We start from the raw sequence: 14,505 nt of genomic DNA, 5'->3' as shown, positions 1-14,505 counted from the left end.
AGTTTTTACAGAGGATGTATAGAGATAATAAGGAAAGATTGGTAGCGATGAATAGAGATACTAAGGAAAGATTGGAAGCAAATAAGGAAAGATTGGAGGCAAATAAGGAAAGATTGGAGGCAATGGATAAGGGAAATAAAGAGGCAATGACGAAGCTACACACAGTTATCGATGAGCATCTGTCCGCAGTTAATAATCGGTTAGATGAGGGGGAGAAGAATCTGGATGCGTTGAAGCAAGTATGTGATGCCGTGAAAGAAAAAGCCAATAATTTGGAGGGACGAATAAGTGCAATAGAGAGCGATATTACAGAACGTAGGGACGTGTTGCCGGATGAGCGAATCAAAGAGATAGTGGAGGACTTACTTGCATACAAACAAGGGGCATTAGCGTGGAAGCTCAAGTCACATGGCAGGAAGTGGCGCTAAATAAACACAGGGATGAAGTTGCGGAGGTACTGGTCAGAATGAATACGATTAGCGCAGATGTAGAAAAGATCAGTATAAGAGGCGAAACAGGCTCTGACAGTACGCAGCGAGAGGTTTATGCCGACCAGGAGGAGATACAATCACTATTACAGTTTAAAGAGGCACAATTAGAAACAAATAGGAAACATAGGGAAGAACTAGCACAGTTGCAATTAGCGTGCAGAAGCGAAGGTGAAACACCACTAGGTAGATTGCAGAGGGAGAGTGAGATAAATTCGAAAAACGAAAATAGGCAGAAAGAGGAAGACGAACTCAGAGAGTTAGAAGAACGGTTGTGTCGGATAAAACAGGTGGCAAACCCAACTGGGTATAGTCCAAGGTCGGAAAACATAAATGCGGAAGAAGAATGAAGGAGGCACTTAGTGTCGGTACAAACGTACACTTGTTTTCCGGATCCTGATAATTACCAACATCCATGCCTGTGGCTGTCTCAATTTCAAGATTCATTACCTTCATCATGGGGACCGCTCCTCAAAATGAAGTTTGTGTGTAACCATTTGAGGGACAAGGCGAGAGCGAAAATGCAGGAAGTTATTAAAGACTGTAGTAGCTCCAAGAATTTTTGTGACAAGTTTTTTAATGAATTCTGGTCGAAAAGTAAGCAGGACCAGGTTAAGCAAAGCATATTGATGATGCCAAATTGTAACGAAGGTGGTATAAGGGATCCAGTGTGGTGCTATCAGAAAATGCTGAGACGAAATAGGTATTTGGATGTGCCATACGAAACTGGGGAGCTCATTAGGATCTGTATAACGAAGTTGCCAGTGAGAATAGCACGCAGAGGCTTAGACGATTCCGCGTCATTTCAGCACTTGTTACAGGAACTGGGCAATGAGAGCAACATTATGAACGGCGACACGACTCATAGGTCAGACAGAGTAGAGGATAGGAACGGCCGAAACTATCAGAATGACAGGAGAGCATGGAATCCTGGCATTTAATTCTTGTCATTATGGATTGAAGGATAGGAGAAACTAATTCAACATATCAGCCCTTAGCATCTTGCCTTAAAACACATGCAGCTGGCACTGAAAATTGTCTATGTAGCAGACATACTCTACTGATATGTAGGAATGCAAATACCATACTTCTGATCAGAGAATAAAACACCAGTAATGGAATCTGTTAGGCTGGTCTCTCAGAGCAAAATTTGCAAATTTTTATTTGGAACAGTAAAGTAAAAGGACTGTTTTCTCAAAAAAAAAAAAACAGTTGCTAAAATGTTATGTAATAATGCCAATGCGTCCAGTTTAATTAGTGCGATATGACTATTGCAGGTACTTAACACGTAATGTAAAAAAGTCAACATTGTGATCTGTATGGCATGGGGTACATTTACACTGCTGTTACAGGTAATATCAGCAATGTGATCGAAGTTTTTAGATTAGCTGCTATCTGATATATAGTACGTCATTGTCGTTGTGACAGTTATAATGAGGTGCTGTGTATGGTTGTTCGGAATCTGGTGTTAGGGAAAGAGGCCACTAGCACCTAAGTTTCTAACACTTGGGCTACCCATTCCTCCCAGCTTGTATTCTCTGCACACATTTAATTTTCATGTAAGCTTAGATTCCTAACTAGCAAATTCTTTACTGTGTATAGTGGACCATTCAGAGTGAGGCGGATTGTCCATGAAAATGCTGTACTGATTGAGACGATCAAGGGAAAACAATCGTGTGGGCTTCATCACATTTCTAACATCAAATTATGGAAAAGTTAAGGATAGATCGAAAGTAGGCAATTTATGGTAGATAGTCAGTGTAAGGGAATCAGTTTATTTCATTAGTATGGAGAGGAGGATCAAGAACGTGCTGGGTAGTTGCAAATTGTGCCAGAAGGCAAAATCGTTAACTATCTCATGCAAAGCACCGCTTTTTCCGATAGTGCCAGGTAGATTGAGGGAATTCGGAGCAACAGATTTGTTTGGCCCGCTACCTAAGTCAGTGCAGGGATATAGATATGTTTTAGTAGCAGTGGAATTGGTGTCAAAGTATGTGACTTTTACCGCATTGAAACGTGCGACGGGAAGGACAGTAGCAGCAGCAATCGTTAAAAACTTTTTGCGAGAAGTAGGAACTGTAGAAAAGTTCATAGCTGACAATGGACCAAATATAGATCCAGACAATGGCTAACCACACTGAAGAGAAGAAGGATAAAACCGGTGTTCATATCCCGATACCATGCTGCAAGTAACCCCAGTGAAAGAGTGGTAAAAGAACTGGGAAAGTTGTGTAAGATATATTGCCATAGGCAACATAGAAGTTGGAGTATTTTTCTCAAAGATTTTCAGAACATCCTCAATGAGCTACCACATGGAGCAACTGGTTTATCACCAATTACGGTACTAAAGAATGAACTACCACCAGGTCGAGTCAGAGAGCTGGTAGATTTTCCGCGATCAGGAAAGCAGAGGCACACAGAAATTGTCAAGGTTGCGATAGAGCGTATTAAGAAAGCAGCTAAGGATAGGCAGGAGAAGCAGAAAGGAAAGATCCGTAAGATCGAATTGGCAGTAGGAGACAAGGTTCTAATTAAAACTCATCGATTATCAAAGAAACACAGATTCCTAACTAGCAAATTCTTTACGGTGTATAGTGGACCATTCAGAGTGAGGCGGATTGTCCATGAAAATGCTGTACTGATTGAGACGATCAAGGGAAAACAATCTCGTGGGCTTCATCACATTTCTAACATCAAATTATCGAGAAGTTAAGGATAGATCGAAAGTAGGCAATTTATGGTAGATAGTCAGTGTATTTATTTGTGGTGTGTAACGTTGTGCAGGGTCAAATCGAACACAAGAATTTTCAGGCGGGATGTCAGGAAGTATGACGGAATAGACTGGTCGAATGAGTCATGAACAGGAGTCGACAGAGTGGTGCATGTACGTATTTTTTGTCATATGAATAAGGATCAAGCAGAAACGACGTGATGATTATTGAGTGGATGAAGATGGTAGATAGTGAGAGAAGCGACGTGATAAATAGTAGTTGATAAAGGTGATATTTGAGGAGAGAAGCGACGTGAAGCAGTGTGATTAATAAAGAGAGATTCGACGTGATGAAACAGTGGTAAATAAAGGTGAGTAGAATTAATAATGTGGAGATGTCTTAGATGTATGTTACAGAGAGGCCTGTGTATGCTGCGATGGCGAAGGAAGACCAGGAAATGATGGAGTAATGGACAGACGGAGAGCCGAAATACGAATGAAGAGATGAGGACAACTGAACGTTGTGGAATACTGACGTAAGATGTAATATAAGTGTAAATCTAATTCTTACCATAACATTTGCTATATGAAAAAAATAATTTTTGTTGTTGTTGTTGTTGTTGAAGCCTGGTACCAGTATAACTAATCAAAACGGTACCAAGAATGTGTACAGTTATTTTGCAGGATGAATAATTTGTGTATTTTTTGTTCTTAGATGAAATGTCGCAATTCTAAGTTGATATTTAGCAGGATGAATAATCGGTAAAGTGAATGCAGAGGTAAGCCGATGGAGAGAGGTGCCAGAGTGAAAGGACGAATTCGGAGACTGGAAATCTATCTCCGAAACAGCTTCATGTGTTATGTGGTTGAGTATAAGGGAGCAAAAGTATGGTATGTTGTCGTGAGTGTGGTGGTGTTAAGGTTAGCTGACTTCTAGACCTATTCTGTTAGTGTATTAATGGGTTGAATGAGAAGGAAAATGTGATGTCTGGTGAGTGAGAGTCGTAGAGCAGTGTGATCAATGCGCACACTCCTGTAAAGGGGATGCTACCGATCCATAACTAAAACATTATTGTGTTTTATTGTTTGATTGGGATGAACCTCGATGGCAGGTCAGGATCTGACATGTGGATGGTACATACGTGTCCTAGAAATGTTGTTATATATAATAAAATGTAAAATATATAAAGAGATACTAATTTCAGTCTGTCACAAGCGCAAAGGTGCATTGTATGTTGTAGATTTAGAGTCATCAGTTTCTAAAATGTTTATGGTGTTAGGATGTTAGTTTACTATTTAATAACATGTGGTGGGTAATTGTGAGCTGTGTAGATTATTTCTTATTTTTTTGTTAGAACACTTTCAAGGGGTATTAATTTCAGTCTGTCACAAACACAAAGGTTCACTGTATATTGTAGTTTTAGAATAAACAGTTTCCAATATTTTCACTGTGATGGAATGTTAGAGTAGTCTACTATTTGATATTGTAATTATGAGCTGTATAGATTGTTTCTTATTCCTTTTTTTTTACACTTTCATGTTATGTATGAGGGACGACAGGTACAATCAATAGCACAAGTGTGGGCTGTATATAGAAAAGGGATAAATGTTGATGTTGTATGTGTAGAAAACTAGGGTGTATGATTTTATGTTTTTTAGAACAAAGATTCTTTTATTACCAATGTGTCTAATAGATCATACATGTAATCAATGAGTATTTAAATACTGTAATAATATCCTTTTGTCTGTAATGTTGCGAGATGCACGGAAGGATCTGACTGATTGGGTGTCGTAGCGCTGAGGTGCTCATGCAGAACGCGCCTGTACCTGCATAAGAAGGTGGGAGGCCGAGCTGACGTCGCCACGGGAGAGGCGACAGAACCGCGGCACTCCCCACTCCACTGCCGGTCGGGGTACACTCCACGCGCCCGCTACAGCAGGTCAACAGCCTGGGGCGACACGCACGTACCACTGACCATTCATAAGTTCCGCCACCCTTACGACTGGGGAAAGTATCCCGCGGGGGCAACAGCGGGTGGTTTCTTCTGCTCAACGGCTCGTGCGGCGGCGCCACGGCAGAATGAACGACGCGGGGCAGAGTCCGGCGGGCATTTGTTACCAGCAACTATTAACTAGTACTGTACTGTGGAGCCGTGAAGCAAGATGACTGCTCGTATGTCTCCATAAGGTGGAAAGTGAAGGACTGGTGTTTCCACGTTGTGAGTGGTGGAAAAGATTTTGTCTTTAGCAGACAGGACGATCGTTTTGTTTTGTCTTGACCACTGAATGGTGGGATCCATAAACTTTTGGCGGTGACTTTTTAAGTGTGCTTTGTGAACTGCATGTGGGACACTTGGTATACTTAAAGAGGACAGTTGTCGTTTGGTGACTAATTATTGTATGTACGCAAGAAACTAAAGTGGGACATTGACATTTGCATTTGTAGTTGGAGACATTTCTTTAATTGGTGCGGGAATAAGTGCTGTTTGTTGGAACTTACGACTTTTAATTACACCATGAACTGAAAGGACAGAACCGTGGGTAATAGTAGTTGTAGGGCCATTTTTGGATGATCAGATTCGTGTGGATGGTACTCTGAGAGTGACTATGACATTTGTGTTTAATGTGAGATACAGTTTACTGTTCAGTGCGTGTTCAAAATGCCGATTTGTGTGACTTAAAGACTTTCGTCCGGGTAACCATGGGAGAGCTTTGACACCGAGACAGTGTTTCTGGGGAACCTGTCAGCAACGTTTTTGACCCCAAGAAAATCACAGAAAGAAATGATTCCGTGTGACTCGCAAGATAGGGAATAATGTATTTGTACTTGTAATTGTGTAAATTTTTTTTATATGTTTCATTCCTGAAGGGACAGCAAGTGTAATTGTATTTCGTTAACATTTGTGTTTAGAATAGTTAGTGTTTTTTTTGTTTGTTCTGGGCTAACAGTTCACGTAGCATGTTTATTAGAAAATTTGGTACAATGATGCTTTAATTATTAGCCAGTGGCGTAATACTAACGTAGCGACTCTTGTTGCATAGGTCAGTAAGGTTGTCACAGGGGACAAGAGTTTGCATTGCACAACAAATATCGGAATTAATTGATGCATTTTGATGTCATGGGCAGTAATGATCTTGTTGGTGTCTTGACTGAAGCCACTTATTTTCATTATCACAGTGGTGATATTTCACATTAAAGTGTAACGAAGGCTAGTCGAAATGCAAGTTCTTGTCGTCCAAATGTGTAACAACAGAGAAATGAGCAGTAGAGTAAGATACGAGAGCTGCTGGTGGATTCAAGCACTTATTGCTAAACTATTTACAGCGTGTATTGATCAAAGTTGATGGACTGACTGGCTCAGCAGCAGGTATTTGTACTGGTGGACAAGGATAAGGTTAAACTCACAGTCGAGTAGTGGTGGCAATTGCTTAAGTGATGATAGTTAACGAGGTATGACATGATGTCTTAGGTTGACTATATTACGTAACCGGTATGTAACTTGTGGCATATTTCATTGTTTTTCTTCTCAGTTTTATTTCTCTGTAGGTTTGATGTATATTTTAGAGTACTGATATGGAGCCTGACTTCTATGTGTAACTAGTGTACGCAATTTTTTTCTTTTGTTGATTTTGTTTTGTATTTAGACATTGCCGTGTAAAGATTATTACAACACAATTTATGAATGTCAGATTACTTGTTCTGTGTTTGGACGGTGAGCTATTTAAAAATTCATGAGTACAATTAGTATTTTTTTTATTTGTCATAGAATTAGTGAAGTTTGGATTACTCATAAAAATAACGAAGATCCCAGTAACTAAGCAAATTTTTATCTCAACATTATTTTTTATTTGTATGATGTAATGTTTTATTTGTCATGTCGATTGTTGTAAATTTGTATGTGTACATTACTCAGGATTGTGGAGAGTACAATAATGGAACAACTGTGTCAATAATTTGGTAAAGTAACAGCATTTGGTCGTGTATTTGAGGTCACCAGGGGCTAAGGTCTCCTCCTGGTTATTTTGATGACTTGCTACATTTGTTCTAATACAGTTTTCTTAAAAAATGTTCGGAACTACCGTCGCATTGCAAGGATAGTACCGTGCCATTTTTTTCTGCATGGGTAGCAGGTGGTGGAAGGGTACAGTACCGCCCGACATAGAAACTAGGTACAACATACTTCATTACCTTTGTCAGAACAACGCATTTTTTTTTTTGTAAAATAACTCAATTTCAATTAATACAGCGAAGCCAGATACCAGTGTGGGAAAGAATGACAATTTATTTATTTAATTGATCACATGTGCACTCCCACAAAGTAAATCCCTACATCCAGTTTGGTGAGATCTGTGAAATGAATGAATGTATGGTCGTCTGCTAACCGCAGATAGTGAATGTGAATATATGATCATCTTTGAGACGATCCTTTGGCCACCTTTGGTGGGACCAAAGAGATGAAATTTACCTGAGCTTTGAGCGCCTGAAATGAGGCTGACCAATATGGTAGCAAGGTGCTCCCCCACTTCAGCAGAGGTGCGAGAGGACCTGAAGAACGGCCATGTTTCAGCACTCTGCCGCTGGATCTTGTGCTGTTAAGACCTGTTTTAGTTGTGCTCCGTAAAGACAAAAGAGTAGAGACATGATATGCATGTGGAATATTTAAGAGTAGTTTGAAATAATAATTTCTCTATTTCAGGAACTTTTGTGTGGAGAATTAAATGTCAGGCAGGTAATATTAATGGGATTGTAGTAATCTTCGGAAGTGACCAACGGTCACAATGAAACCACGTGTAGCAATAAGTTGAAATACTTCCGTGTGCTTAAGTTAAGCTGAATTACTAGCGTGTGTACAATAAGTTGAAATATTTAAGAAATAGCGTGTGTATCATAAGTTGAAATATTTAAGAAATGGCGTGTGCAGGATTTGAAATTAGAGACGAGTACTTCCACGTGGTGAGTACTGTGTGAGTCTCAATCTGCGTATGAGACAAAGGATAAAGAGAAGTACTCGTCCATGGTATCAGTTCAGGATTCGCTTGTGTGATGAATATGTTCTTAATATTACTTTGCGTGATATGATTCCGTGTGACGCTAGATTCAAACTCTGAGAGAGAAGCAAGGTGAGTCGGCCGACTATCCAGCAACGCCACTTGGCTTGCATTGCATAGGAAGTTAATAGTAGGAAAGTAGAATTACAAAGTGGGGCAGTGTCGTGTGAAACTGGGATAAGTACTAATTGAAGTGGGAGAGCTGAAAATGATAGTGTTGTGACTATTTATTGTATTGTATTGTATTCTATGTTGTAGTGTGGTGTATGTCATGTAATTTGGGTATGTGTGGTTTGCATGGGAGAGTAGCAAGGTAGTTTCAAAAGATTAGTGGGTTATGCGTGTTTCTTTTGTACTGCTCGGTCTGGAGGAAAGTTTCGTGATGATGATTGTGAGAGTCGAAGTGTGAGAAATAATAAAAGATCCACCATCCTATCCAGAAAGTGCACTGTAGCGTTAAATAGTTACGAGACCATAAGATAGAGATTCACCAATGTAATGCCATGCCCACTGGGCGGAATTTCTCATGTGTTATTGTTGTAGGTTATAGAATTTGTGTGTTTAAGTTATAGAATTTATCGGAATAAATAAGATAGTGAAAAGAAAAAGATTGGTGGCCTTTTCCTTCGAATTGTATGTTGTCATGATATCCAGAATTTATAATGTGTGCGCCATTGATATTCAGTGCAGTGGCCACGTGTTGATAAAAGCCGTTAAATAAAAGATAAAAAGAAAATGTGGTATTGCCAGTGCGTAGTGAACAGTCAGAGTTCTGTAAATTACTGATAGTCAGATATGCGTTTCCGTTGCGTATTATTCATACAGGAGGATAATTTGTAACTTAATTGTGAGTACGAGAGTTCATGTTACTCGATAAATAAGAATGAATCCACTCGCTTGGCAGACCACTCATCTTGCAGGCCTGACTGCTTGATGCCACAGTATGAGCAAGGCATGTGGGTGCCTCTCAATATATTAACTCCAACGGCGCTATTGTAACTAAGTAGCAGTATTCTTGAAAACCTGTATCACTTCTCTTTCTTCCAGTTTAGTTGCAAAGCTTCTATGTGTGACTTGTTCGTGCAGAAATTTAAATAAATGAAAATACCACAGCACTGGGATGTACGCCTTGTATGAAGCAGTCCTGAACTTCCAGTTCTTTTCTTTTCTTTGATCTCGGCGAATTTATCTTTTTTATTTCTACATCTTTCTCTGCTGCAGGAGAATAGCTTCATATTTAAGAATAAGATCATACTCAGCAGTCCTTTTTTCTTTATCGTGATTTATCTTGGATTAGATATTTTATAGCAAAGTTTGATATATTTCAGATAACTTGACATGATCGCGACGAAAACTGACATACGCTTGCACAAGCCTCCCTACCGTTAGTTCACGCACCTCAACGAAACACGTTTTTATGCTCGCGCAAATCCTCCAAATGAAATTCGATCAAGTGTCACGCAGCATGTACTGTCGCGAAACTTGGGCAGATTTATCTTACACACGCTCATCCATGCAGGCGCAAAACCGCTTGCTCATGCGTGCTTGTCAAATATTCCCTTAACAGAAGAACAGAGTGCTGGAAAACGGTTTCGTGTCGGATCGCCTGGTCCCGCAGCTTGGGGGGTGGACTTGGCCCAGTTTCAGCCGGATGTTGACAGGTGATGCGAGTCAGCCTCGTGCACGCATGGCGTGTCACATGAGACAGGCTCCTTGGAGGCGCATCCTGGCGTCCCCAAGTGAGGCCACCGCGGCGCCGGCGCATGCGCGGCCATGTGGGCGACATGAGCCAAGGTCAAGGTCAAGGTTACTACTCCACTGGCTCACGGCGGCCGGGCAGTCCACGCGCACGCAGCGCGGCCGCGCCCGCCCGCATCTCACGCACCATCAGGCATCTCGTTCACATGGGACCACCACCAAGGACGCCGCTAGGATTTTCGGACACAAACTGCAGTGGGGGAGGAAGGGCTCTATCGATACGCATACATCAACCGCTACCAGAATGTTCCAAAACTCTGCTCATAAAAACGAGAATTTTTCGGGGCTCTTACCTCAGGTTCTAATGGTGACAGACAAGTAGCGTGAAATATTTTGAACAGCCCTTGGGCTAGGGACCATTTGTAACGCAACAGAAAGATGGTCTTACTGTAACCAACCTACAGTACAGCCGCGCGGGGTAGCCGCGTGGTCTAGGGCGCCTTGTCACAGTCCGTACGGCTCCCCCCGTCGAAGGTTCGAGTCCTCCCTCGAGCATGGATTTATGTGTGTTGTTCATAGCACAAGTTAGTTTAAGTTAGAAAAATATGTAAAAATCTGCCAACCGGTTGCATAGATTTTCTATATACCTTGACCAGGTTTCGCCACCTCTAAGGGTGACTTCATCAGAAGCTAAGGTAATTACATGAAGAACATATCGTCAAAGATGTACAGTGATTTAAGAGCTGAGTTGCTCAAGTCATACATTAAAATATAAGACATAATGTTCTTCAAAAAGTCAAACATTAAAACATAAGTAACACCAGTGTGGTGTGAGGACCAGTCAGTCTCCTCACACCACTCCGGTGTTACTTATTTATGTTTGAATTTTTGAAGAACATTATGTCTTATATTTTAATGTATGACTTGAGCAACTCAGCTCTTAAATCACTGTACATCTTTCACGATATGTTCTTCATGTAATTACCTTACCTCCTGATGAAGTCACCCTTAGAGGTGACGAAACCTGGTCAAGGTATATAGAAAATCTTTGCAACCGGTTGGCAGATTTTTACATATTTTTCAAATTTGTCTATACGGTTGCTGCAAACGTCAGCCATGTTCAAAGTTGTAGTTTAAGTTAGATTAAGTAGTGTGTAGGCTTAGGGACCTATGACCTCAGCAGTTTGGTCCCATAAGACCTTACTACAAATTTCCAACTCTCCTGCAGTACAGTGCCAAAATCTGAACATTAACCACTTCCTCCAGCATAGGTAAATGGAACAAATCAGTTAGATCTTTTTGCATTAGACGCGGTCTACGGTGCACCTCAAGGAACTGAGGCACTATTTAGCTCATGGGCGGTTCCTGGGAAAACCCGAAAAATTTCGTCGCAGTCAGCAAGTAATTAATCGAAGCAAACTGCTCAAATTTTAAATCTATATTTATCTAGAATTGCCATCTTCCCGTTTTCAAACATCTTTATCCGTTATCCGGAAACCAAAACCGAGCCGCGGATTCTAAAACGTTTATGTACAACAAATGGCTGTAATTTTTGTGATATAATCCCGATCTCTAACACCGCTGACAATTTTCTTTACATCTTTATCCGTTTGTGAAAAGTAGAGTTTCAAAGTTACGCTAGGTGTACACGCAAAACATGCATGTAAAATCCGGTGACAGGCGAAAACGTAGTTTATAAAGTGACGCAGCACGGAGAAATATGCTGTGAAGTTCACCGTTATTATCAGATGGGTCCTAGGAACCCCACGTAGTACTGAAGCACACTGAATATTTTTGTGCATAAAAATACCCGGTCTGAGAAGTAAAATTAATTTTGCTTTATATCAATTTCTGTCAAAATTTTTCTGACCCAGAAAGTTATTTTCATGTTAGTGACAGCTCTTGCTTTAGCACAGAAAAGAAGGGAATCAGGGAAAAAAATGCTCCTAACGGAGCACAAAACAAGCGAATATGCTCCTGTCTGAAAGACCCTGACTGAAAAATGGGATGCCAGCTGCCTCATCCTACCTACCTCAGCACCTTTACAAACAACAATTTTGGGCTGCTATCACACTCGCGTTTTTCATGGAAATGGAAATTTGTGGTGAGTTCCTATGGAACCAAACTGCTGAGGTCATCGGTCCCTAGGCTTAAACACTAATTAATCTAACCTTAACCAACTTACGCTAAGGACAACACACACAGCCATGCCCGAGGGAGGACTCGAACCTCCGATGGGGAGAGCCGCGCGAACCGTGGTAATGCGCCTGGACCGCACGGCTACCCCACGCGGCGCGCTTTTTCATGCTGAGAGAGATGGAGACTAGGGCAGAAGGAAAGAGCCGGAAAAAGTAATAAACACTGGATGGCAGTAGACACTAGTTGTAGTATTGTAGAGAGAACGAAAGAGACAATGGCAGTGTGAAAGAAAGAGAGGCACATAGTGGCACTGGAACATAGCTGACAATGGCAGAACAGTGCTAGCAAAAGAGTGAAGGAATGGTTCAGGTGGCTCTTAGCACTATGGGACTTAACATCTGAGGTCATCAGTCCCCTAGAATTTAGAACTACTTAAACCTAACTAACCTACGGACATCACACACATCCATGCCCGAGGCAGGATTCGAACCTGCGACCGTAGCGGTCGCAACGTTCCAGACTGAAGCACCTAGAACCGTTCGGTCACATCGGCCGGCAAGACTGAAGGAGACAGTGACTGAAGAAGATGGATGAGAGCTCTCATGAGAGAAAGAGTCTATGACAATGACAGCGAGGAAGAGAGAGATAGTGATAATGAAAAGCGGCAGCAGCAGTGGGAATGAATGATTAAGACAGTAGAAGTAAGAGAGAGCAAGAGGGAAACAGGGACAGTATAAGCAGTCAGTAAATAGTAGTAGGACAGAACGAAGGAGACTGTGGCTCTTGAGACAGGAGACAGTGACAGAGAGACACAGTGGCAATGGTTTGGATTGAACGAGTGACTGAGAATAGGCAAGAGAGAGTGGATGGGTATCGGTGACTTACAGCGATGGACCAGTGTGTGTGAGCGAGTTAAGTTAGGGGAGCTTGAGAAGTGAGAGACGAGTTACGCATTAAAAAGACGCGGGTGTGTATGCAAGTCAAAATTTTTGTAAATATTTTAAAAGCTGCTGCGGAAGATAGAATGAGGCAACTGGTACCCACTTTGCAGTGAGAGTCTATTAAACAAGAGGATATTCCGTCTTTTCTTTGCGCTGCGGCAGCAGCATTTTTGAGCTAGTTGAGTTTTCTCAGAATGGAATACGCCATTACCGTATACGACCGCTCGTTTAGCCGCAAACAGAAGAGACGCCGTTTCCGGGATTCAGGAAGGTAAGCCAGCCCCAGGCGTAGCCTGCGGGATATAAAGCCTGCGACAGCTTACAGGCAGCCTTCGTGACGTCACGAAGTAGGTAATGTGCCAGAGTGAGTCCTATGTGAAATGCTGTTTAATCTTGGAAATACCGCAGGTTACGGTAGAAATTTTGAAAATTCTTTTTCCTCAGTCTGGTTACCACCACCGAGATCCATTGCTAGAACTAGTGTATAGTCTCGATGACGTCATTATCCATTACTTGAGAAATTTTCACAAGTTTTAATGCAGTGGAAGACGTTTACTACTACCAGTACCAAAAATATTTGAAAACTTACAACTCACGCATTTTTTCCTTGCTAGATACAACAATTAACAACAACTATCATTCATTTAACTGAATACTTTTCAGTGGGCTGCAAATACAAAGACAGAAAAAAGACGCGCCACGAAGGAGTTATTCGAATGGCACGGAAATCGGCAGATGTGATGTACACGTACAAAAAAACGTTTACAATTTCAGAAAAATTGGATGAATTGTTCAAGAGAAAGAGTTTCACAAATGAGCAAGCCACTAAAGCGTTGAACCACCTCTGACCCAGTTATTCGGCTTGACATTGACTGATAGCATTACTCGATATCCTTTAGAGGGATAAAGTGCCAAATTCTGTCGAACTGGCGAGTTAGACTGTCAAGATCCAGAGCTGGTAGGAGGACCCTGCCCAGAATGCTCCGAACATTCTCAATTGAGCAAAGATTCGGCGAGCTTGCTTGCCAGGGTAGCGTTCGGTAAACACGAAGAAAAGCAGTAAAGACTCTCGCCTTGTGCAGGCGGGCATTATTCTTCTGAAATGTAAGCCCAGGATGGCTTTCCATAAATGGCGCTTTGCTGTACGGGTACCACGGATCACAACAAAAGGAATCGTGCTCTGAAAAGAAATGGTATCCTGCTTGCTGGGCCGCATGAGAGGCGACAGTGAGGTTGGTACCCCACTGCTGTCTGGAGCGCCTGCAGACACGTCTTCGGCCTTCAATCTCATTGACTAAAGTACAGTTATTTTCAGTGATGAGTCCAGCTCGAACTGAGCCCTGATGAATAGCGAAGACGTGTCTGGAGACATCCTGGGCAGCAGTGGGGACAATCACTGTCGCCCACCACAGAGCCCAATAACCAGGAGAGATGGTCTGTGGTGGCTTGTATTTTCATAGCAAGACCCCTCTGGTTGTCA

The sequence above is a fragment of the Schistocerca nitens genome, chromosome 2 (assembly GCF_023898315.1).
Source record: "Schistocerca nitens isolate TAMUIC-IGC-003100 chromosome 2, iqSchNite1.1, whole genome shotgun sequence".
NCBI classification, from domain to species: Eukaryota; Metazoa; Arthropoda; class Insecta; order Orthoptera; family Acrididae; genus Schistocerca; species Schistocerca nitens.
Note: the sequence above shows the minus strand (reverse complement) of the source record.